At 31.6% G+C, this 10,091-nt stretch overlaps 1 pseudogene; it reads right to left on the bottom strand.

Annotated features, from left to right (window-relative positions):
* Positions 1-5,523: 5,523 nt before the first annotated feature.
* Positions 5,524-7,230, bottom strand: LOC107006239 (annotated as a pseudogene).
* Between the last annotated feature and the right edge of the window lie 2,861 nt (positions 7,231-10,091).

Genomic DNA, 10,091 nt, shown 5'->3' with positions numbered 1-10,091 from the left:
CCCCCCCCAACACTGTAGGTTCCGTCCATTGAAGAGCTTCTAGGCCACTTTGCATGGATACTCAGACTTCTTCCTTCAAGTAGTGGTGAGTCCTCCAAGTTCGAGGATGGTGCCTTCGATCTACGTTAGTAGAATTGATATAGTCTAAAAGACATTCGTTGCTTCCTTATTCTTAAGGATAGTCGTTGTAATCCCTATGTGGCAATATGTACTTATGTAAGGGCTATGCCCAAATGTTGTACTTCGTTTAGATGGTTTAATGTGAGAAGGTATTATTAGACTAATTCCTTATATGTTGACTATGATAACTAAACGAGAAGCCTATGTAAGCTTCCTATGTGAGGAGTCTAAGTACACTCCATATGTATATATGCTTAGTATGCGAGAGGTCTATGTATCCCTCAATATGAATGAAGTTTAAATTTTTCCGCATTTTTTTGACCTATGAAATATAATGATGAATGCTAAGAGGCTAGTCTTAGTCCTCTTCGAGGACGACGACGCTGGTTAAGTCTAGGGGGTGCTTATTGGTCGTTACACTGAGTTTGCTATTTCATGAGCTTTTATGAGGGAGATATGCCCATTTGAAGTCGGGCTTTCCTATTAAGGAAAGTTACCTGAAAATATGAGAGGTAGTTTTGTCCTTTCCTTATCCAATCAGATTTGAGCATTTTTAGTAAGGTTTTAGGAGTCTAAACTGATTAAAATCAGTTTTAGTTTTTCATGAATCATGTTTAAGGTTTTGTGAGGAGTTCAAGAAGAGAAAAGTTAGAGAAAAGGAAGAGCGTTCAAGATTTTTGTGATTTTTTGAGGGATTTTGCCAAGGATTTTATCCTATGAGGTATGTAAGCTTCCATAGTGTTGGGTTTGTTCTCCCACACACCAATTGTGAGTTTCTTTTATGAATTTCATCAATGAGATTGAGTATATCGACAATTTTAATGAGTTCTTGAAGTTTTGTGCTTCGTTTTTATAATGAAGTTCTTGTTGAGTTCTTTAGGTGAGAGTTGTGAATGTCTGTTGTTCTTGGCGGGTTTTTGTGTAGAATTCACTTTAATTAGGTTGGATCTAAGGATATAAAAGAGTGTGTAGGATATAATTCATGTTTAGAAGAGGTAGGGATTGAAAATATTGAAGAAAAGTTCGTTGTATTCGTCTGCAACGTGGATGGGGTGGCAAACCCCTGTTGGGACTGAGGGTGTAGCGCCATGCGCCTGGAGTGCACCCCAGACCAACCTTTGTGAACTGGATGGCGCGGGGTGCCACTGCTTCTAGGAACATCAGGTCTTTTCCGTCTCCGTACTTCGTTCTGTATTTGATATTTCAAAATGTGTCTTCGCTCTCTTCGTCATTTTTAGTATCCAACCTACATCCAATCATCAAGAAATCCTATATATCAATTCATGCTTCTTAAATTTATAAATCAAGTTCAAGGAAGAGTCTGGAGTTGAGTTTAAGAATGTCTTTGAGTTAAATTGTAAATCCTTCGAGATCAACTATCGATCTGAGTAAAGTTTAAGAAAGTCCCTTTGTGCCTTTTCAAGGAGTCTTCCACAATAAATTTTAAATTGTTTCAAAACTCGAGTAAGTGAGTACGAGAATAAGGAGAATGATTTCATTATTCTACATCATCATTCAGATCTTTGAGTCAAGTAGTTCATGCCAATAATTTCGCGTGAACTCCATAACTTGATTTTGTTTGAGTTCCCAATCATTTTGGGATTATATTCCTAATCATGGGACCAATACATGTTACCCAGGAAGGTCCTAGAGTTGAGTTTATCATGCCCATAAATTTCGCATGAACCATCCGAGTCGAGCATTCTTGAGATGAGTAATATCATTGAATCCTTGAGTGCTGGAGTTGTTGAGTTCCAAGTATTGAGTTCTATGCATGGTTATTGAAAACCTTGAATTGAGTCGCTCATGTCCATAATTCGGCATGAACCCTATTTTAAGAAGTCTTTTTGAGAAAATGTTTTAAGACTTATTTTGAAGACTTGAGCACTGAGTTGAGGAAGAGTAGAGTTGAGTTTATCTTATTTCAAATTGTATATGGGAACTAAGTATTCCTGAGAGTAAATATTTTTCATTTAAGATGAGAGGAAACTGAGATTTCCAAAAGAGTTTTGAGCAGTTTGAGTACCATCTCTTTTAAAAGAACAATTTTGAATAATAATCTCAAAAAACAGAAAAAGTTATGTTTTTAAACATATGATCTAGTTATATTATGGGAGTAGTATTGAGCATCGATATGGGGAGAGTTCATACAACTCACAACCCCCATAAGCTATGTAGTCAATGTGGGCAGAAAGGGTCATATTTTTTAGATGATTGCTTATTACTTTTTAGCATAAGGTAGTGGATCCACTTAGTTAGTAGGTTTTATAACCCGACAAAGTATAGGATAGTTATGACAACATGGGCTAGACGATGTATCATTATATAGCTCATAGTGATGGTTGTCGGTTAGAGAATCTTCCAAATAGAGTTATTTTGCATCTTTACATACAAATAAGAGTTATTACTGTATTTTCATACAATTGAGTTATTATTGTATTTTTGCATATAACTGAGTTATTATCCATAGTTTTTAAAGCTTTCCAGATATTGCATCTTTTATTGTTGTTTATCCTTGAGTATCCAGAGTTGAGTATCTTACTATTGAGTTGAACCCTATTTCTCTGACTTGAGTTGAAATACAAATCACATAGTGGAATATCTTATTGTTGAGTTTAACCCTATTTCTTTGAGTGGAGTTGAACTATGTTTCATTGCCTTGAGTATCTTGCTATTGAGTAAAGCCATATTTTCTCTGAGTTGAGAGGAGGTAACTATATTTCTTTTCCATTGGTTCAAGCTTATGTTTATACTTTAGAATTCCCCTTACATGCTCATACATTCTATGTACTGATCCATTTGGCCTACATCGTTTAATGATGCAAATACACGTATTCAGGATTATCAACAGGAGTTTTGTTGAGATCATGTGATATTTCGATCAGCTTTGGTGAGACATCTTACGTTCTGGAGGAATTAAGCTATATATTACAATTAGTAGTTTTGAGATTTCGTGTGTCTTGTCTCGATATCCTTCTGTAATAGTAGAGGCTTCATAGATAGATAAAGTTGTGTAGTTTCAATATGTATCTTCTCTGAGTTATTTTTACTAACCTTGAGTTCATTTGTTGACTATTATTTGGAATATTTTAAAGTTGAGTATTTGAGTTATTTAATTTATTTAAGTTTTAAGATTTTGTATGCTCGAATTGGTCTTCCACTTGTAGTCAGCCAGGATGAGGGTTTCTTGGGAACCAACAATTATTCTCCAGTGTCGACCACGTCTAGGATATAGAATTGCGCCGTGACATATTTTTGCAAATACAATTCAAAGTTAATACTCTATACTTGACTGAGAAAGAAGTGTTAGAGTTAAATTATTAATTGATGATTGTAGTGATTCTGTTGTCACCAATCTAGCTTGATAAAGTGGATTTGAATGAAATCTTACAAATCTAGATTGAAAAAATAGATTGATTAAGGTAATGGATTGTAAATCTATGTTGTGCTTGTCGAGATTTGAAAGAACTTGCTTGATTCATAGTAGTTGATTAAGAAATGACTTTTGCACTCAATACCTAGCCTACCCATTGAGATTCAATGACTTTGAGTAATAAGTAATCACCCATTACATGAAATTAACATTCAGTTGATCACACTTCCAAGAAACCCTATCTACATATTTAATCCCGATTATTTGTAGTTGTTAAATGGTTAACCACCCCCCACCCCCACCGAGTTTGACAATAATTGTCCAAACCTTGTGATTTATTTAACTGTTGCGAAATTTCTACCTCTACAAGTGATTAGAACACCATTTTACTTCTTAATTCAATTCTTTATCTTATCACTCCCTGCGGATCGATCCCAACACTTAGTTGGGTTTATACTTGTTAGCGTCCATCTGCACTTAGAATCAAATGAAGTGTAGTTGAGCGTTATCAAAGTTGAAGGTCAATTATACATTAATGGAAAATAATGTTTCCTTTGGAATATTTCAAGGAATATGGATTTGTTCGATTGTGTACCATTGTCATCTTTTTAAATTGGGAAGAGATGAGAGGCCCCAATTATTGAAAGAAATATTGATAGACTAAAGTGAAGAAACCTCAGATTTGTGTCAATCTATTTCTTATTTTATGAGCAACTAGACCCTTAGCTAGAGGTATTGATTGATCGGCTCTAATGTTAATGGTATGATATGAATCTATTGTTATCTTGAAGTTTTAATCTAAAAATTAGTGGTTGAAAACATTGATTGAGATCTTTAACAACACTTTCAATTGAAAAGAAAAATAGAGCTAGGTAAGACTCAATAATGGGAACTTGTTGAAATTACTCTATGCGTTTGATCCAGTGATAGGATAATCTGAGTGATTTCACATTTAATGATATGATATAGCATTAGTCTATTTATTCAATCAATGATTGATGTTTGGTTTGAAAGGGTCTTGCAGTTTGGTAGAATCTACGGGACATAAGCTTAATAGTTCAAGAGAATATCAAGGTGTAGCCTAGACAAAGAATATTGTATCAATCAATGTTGTTTTGGTTAATCTTTTCCAACCCCCTATCGTCATGCACACACCCCTAGTCCTTTCCAAATTTATTACACCATGTTTGTGTTTACTCCCTATTTTTGTTGCATAGTATTGATAAAATTTTGGTTGTTAACTAACATATATATATATATATATATATATATATAGACATACATACACATCTCCTTTTGTTTTTTGCTGGATTAGTCTTTAGTTTGTGTTTGGGAACTGGTATATACATTGCATTTCTCTTGTACATATGTTATGATTGATAGCTTGAGTATTGATTTACTTAATGTTTTGTTTTATTTATACCTTGACTCTTCACTTCTTGTATTTTTTCTTTAGCTTTCTTCTATTTCGTGTGATAGCTCGTTAATTCTAGTTCCAATTAATATATGGATTCGACTTACCTACTAGTGGAATGGATGTACGTGTCATTATTATCTAAGATTTTGATTCGTGATATTTGGCCTACCAAAAACGTGGTCAAATGAGCTATTAATTTGTCAACTTGCCCATATAGATATGAAATTTTCAAATAGTGTTAGGTTTTGGAACTACAATGAAGGTAGACAAAAAATAAACATTTGTATATGTTGATGTTCTGGTACGATCATTAATAAACCAAACTTCTCAGATAAAAGAATAACATATAAAATAATGATAATCCATCCTGATAAAGTAAAATAAATTAATAACGTTTCAATGTTTCTCTCAATGAAATTCTGACAGATTTTACCTTAAAACAAAAAAAATATTTAATTACATATTTCAAAAGCCAACGATTACATAACTTGTAAGAAACCATATAAAAAAGTTACTTATGATACGCCATGAATACGATATCCTTATCTGTTTATAATCCTTGTTGGGATGCGTCCATTTATGTAACCAGGATTGGAGACGATAAATTGAAAGTTCAGCTCTCGGTGTTTCTAAATAAGAGGTGGGATGGAACGTAGCCATCGAGACAATCTCCATATACATCTGCGATTTTTTTTGACGGTTTCCACTTAAGGATTTTCTTTCCCCTTTTTCCTCTTTTGCCGAAGCATTGACCACTTTGTTTGCAACAAGCGGAGCTGAGAAGGGCCTTGGAGTAATAGTGAAAGAATTCATCAACACCGGTGCTTGCAACTCTGCTAAAAGAAATAACCAACTTCAGCAAATGAGCAGAGAAAGAAAGAACTTCAGGATAGACCTTGCAAGATTAGACTTAAATAGAAAAATAAGAATATGACTCCAAGTAAGCAATCACAATCAAAGTTAATAGATCTCATATTTTACTATAGAAAGTCAACTGTAAAAAAAATTAATAGATAAGAGATACGTAACTCCTGAAGCCCATGAATCACATATTTTGTGTCGACTTGTTTAGTAAAAATTTTGCAACGACCAAGTTATTTTAATGTTAGACCTATAAAACCAAGATGTAGGCTCGATGTGGTTAGATTTGCATTTTTACTTGTTTTAAATGTTTAGTGAATAGACAAAGAAACTACGTATCTAATGTCTTTCAAAGGAAATAAGATTGTCGTCATTGGAGAACAATAAATAGTTGTGAATATGCGAAACACCAATCAAAGGACATTATAACACAACCAATTCCTGGAATATTATATGGACCCAACCAAATCAAGACTTTCATGTTTAAGGAAAGAATAGAACTTTTGAATGCTATTTTGGCTACAATCTTTTTAGATGGTTTTTTCTCTTTTCTAATTCAATTACTATACAAAAGGTAAATCATATGAAGATTCTCGTTCTAATTTGATCTATTTCAACTCTAACAAAGAACGTACATAGCAACAAAAAATATTGCCTCTAGGATCTCAATCAATACCTAGTACTACTCTCCCTTATATTGTTTTTACAAATAAACATGTAATTAAATTATATAAATGAAAGAAAATGTGAGGGCATAAAAAAATTAACTTACCTGATTGTCCATGAGCAAAGTGACAACGATCACGGAATGGGCATTGACCTGTTGTCTCCCACTTGATACATATCTTTGTCTTCCAATATGTAGGAATCTCATAATGGACTATATCATTTTCATTCTTACTAGTCATAATAATCCTAGGATCACTTATGTTCCCTGTAGTTTTGATACTTATTGCAGAACTCTCCCTGTCCTTTTGCATGTTTCCCTTAAATTTGGATGATGTTCATGATGAAATTTGCACTTATGTCCATAAGGACACTCCTCTCCATCATAAAATATCTTGCAAATTTTCATCCTATGCATTTTTTCCTTATCCTCATTCAACTCTCTATCCATCACACAGAGTAGATCATGCCAGTTGGGAGGAGGCTCCCGCAGATCTTCAACACCATGAGCATATGTACAATTTTCCCCATTCTTGCAAGTTTCTTTCAAGAACATAGCACACATGCGGATTTTATAGAATATATGACTTATCCCTTTGCTTTCTTGAAGATTTGGTGAATTCAGTCTAGATTTAATAGTTGGGAATGATATAGAATTTGGCAAATAGTTGTCGGAATTTGTCAGTCTTTTGAGAAGAGGTGCATGCTCAAACTGAAAATTGGACTCAAATAGATCATAGTTCATCGAAGAATGAGGCCAAACACCTTCAGCATCACCATCAGCAAATGACATTGGCGTAAAATGCGGTGGATAAAGCGATTGACCGGAAAAACTCTTATTTCCTTTTCTGATGTTGATTTTTTAAATGAATTCAGTGCTATTGTTTTACTCTCTTTAAAAAGATAAATAATGATTCAAACTTTTAACAGAAAATAAAGAATTAATAATATATAAAACACGTTAGATAAAAATTTGAAAAAGAAGAATAAGAGCCCGTTTGGATGGGCTTAATAAAAGCAGCTTTAAAAAAGTACTTTTGAAAGTGCTGAAATTTATTTTTAAAATAAGCAGTTATGTGTTTGGATAAAAGTGCTGAAGTTGCTATGCCAAACGTGAAAAGAGAAAAATGGAAGAACGAGATGTTAGGGTTATGTTGTAATTTGGAGATTGTATAAAAATATTAAGGGCAAAAAGATAAAAATGTGGTCAACTTAAAACAGCTTATAAGCTAAAAAAAAAAAGCACCCCTACCCCAGCTTTTAACTTTTGGCTTAAAATAAGTTTTTTTTAACTTAAAATAAGCTATTTTGAGTATTGCCAAACAGCTAAATAAGTCAAAAATCAGCTTTTAAGTCAGTTTGACCAGCTTTTAAGCTGAGCCAAACAGGCTCTAAGTAAACAATAATAACTAACATATGACAGAGAAACAAAGACACTATTGAAATAATAGAACACAATAAAGGTACACAACAATGACTAAACCATACATTGGTAAACAACAACAAAATATTCAGTGTAATCTTATAAGTGTTTTTTTTTTTGGAAAGGATAGGATATACACAAACCTTTACACTTTCTTTGTGGGGTATCATATTAAAAGAAGAGTTTTCCAAGAAGAGTTGCAAGAAATTTTTTTTAAATAACAACTCATACAAACAAAGAAATCACAATTATACCTCAATTCAAAATAAGTTAGGATTGACGATGTGAATTTACACTATTGCTTTTAATCTCATCTAATGTCATGACATGGAAAATCAAAAAACACTTCCAAAAATTAGCAAGGCTGAAAACAAGAGTATAAAACAAAACTAAATTGTTACCATTCATAAATAGTTTAGGATCTCTTTGAAAAGCTACATGTTAATTACAATTAATGTAATTACCACCCTTGTAATTATATAATTACACAACATAATAATTACTCAATATAATAATTATAATGACCTATTTTTTCATATTCTAATTAGAGGGTAATTAAAGCTGTATTGTTTGGTTGCACAAGTACAATTACAGTTAAATTAATTTTGAAATAAATTTAATCATAAAAAATTAAAGTTTTATATATGACACAAAATAAGTTTTTAAAGATACACTTACTTTTTTTAAAATCTACTAATCAATAATTGTATATCTGTAACTAACGATGTAAAAAACCACTGATGTATAATTCTCCAATTAATAAAATTTCAATTGAGTTACTTTAAATAAGTAAAATAACGCATTTCATAAGAACATCATAAACGAGTTACTTGGCCAAAGGATAAAATCTATAAATATAATACATAACTCAAATGTTTGACAAAAATAAAATATCAGTGGACTACAAAATGATTAAAATTGAAACTATAAGCTAAATATATAATCCAATTTTTAACATAACACTCTTATTTCAAATTCAACATAATAAGAAATAAATTTCAACATACCTTAAGTAAATATAATTCAAAAAACAATATAAAGGAAAACATGTCTCTTACCTCACTTATGATGAAATTCTACTTTAATAACTATCACTCATTAAAAGCCAAAATTTTAAATGACACAATCTCTTTAATATTATGAGGTGTAATTTCAAAAACAAAAATAATAATATAGTTATGGTGAATTGAAAACATGAGGAAACAAACTAGGAACAAAATTAATTTGAAACTAAGATAAAAGTAAACACTAATAACTAAAATAAAGATTGTTAAACAAAATAGTCTGTATAATCTAATAAGTGGAGTGAGGGAAATATCGGGGGAACATAGACCTTAACACTACCTTTCTGGATATATTTAATACTTATTTGACTGAGTTGCAAGAAAGAATCGTAAGAAAAGTTCATGGGAAATAAAAAATACAATCAAACCTCCACTCTAAACATGTCATTATCAATTATACAAATATTCATTGTTCCATTTATGATCAACTCATGTAATTTCATATAATATTAAAAATTATTTCAACAAAAAAAAAACTCTATGTTAAAAACAAGAATGTATGGCGAATATGATTCGGATCTTCTTGTTCAATCACTTAAACAATAATTTAATGATTACAACAAAATTAAACAGGCAATGGATCACATATGAAGTCTTTAAGATTTTGAGGATAAAATTTAAATCAATAAAAGTAAAAAAGGAACTCACAAAAGTTTGAAGTCATGGCCGCCAATGTAAGACTTAGTTGAGAAGCAAAACTCGTATAGCAGAGAGACTAAACTGATGTTCGAAACCCTAAAATCCCAAAATTGTCAAACCCCTAAATAGTTTCATAATTAATGATAATTTATGAAATTGTCCTCTATAATATATTTGATAATTTTCTGGCATGTGTGCTTTCTTACTAAATTAATGCTAATTTTTAATGATATGAAACAGAACAAGTTTGAAATTTTTAATTTGTTTTTTGAGTATATATATATACATATATATATATGACCATTTTCTTTTATGACAACCCCTTTAACTTTAAATTTTCACGTGACATGTTTAATATCACAAGATTAACGGATATTTTGGTACATTTGACATAACTTTAATATAGAACCACAAGATTTAAAACTCTTCTTTCTTTTTAAAACTACGTTCCAAGTCAAACTAGATCATTCTTTTTTAAATGGAGGGACTATATATATATATATATATGTATATATATGTATATATATA

The sequence above is a fragment of the Solanum pennellii genome, chromosome 12 (genome assembly GCF_001406875.1).
Source record: "Solanum pennellii chromosome 12, SPENNV200".
In the NCBI taxonomy this organism is placed as follows: domain Eukaryota; kingdom Viridiplantae; phylum Streptophyta; class Magnoliopsida; order Solanales; family Solanaceae; genus Solanum; species Solanum pennellii.
Note: the sequence above shows the minus strand (reverse complement) of the source record. Positions and strands in the feature narration are given on the sequence as shown.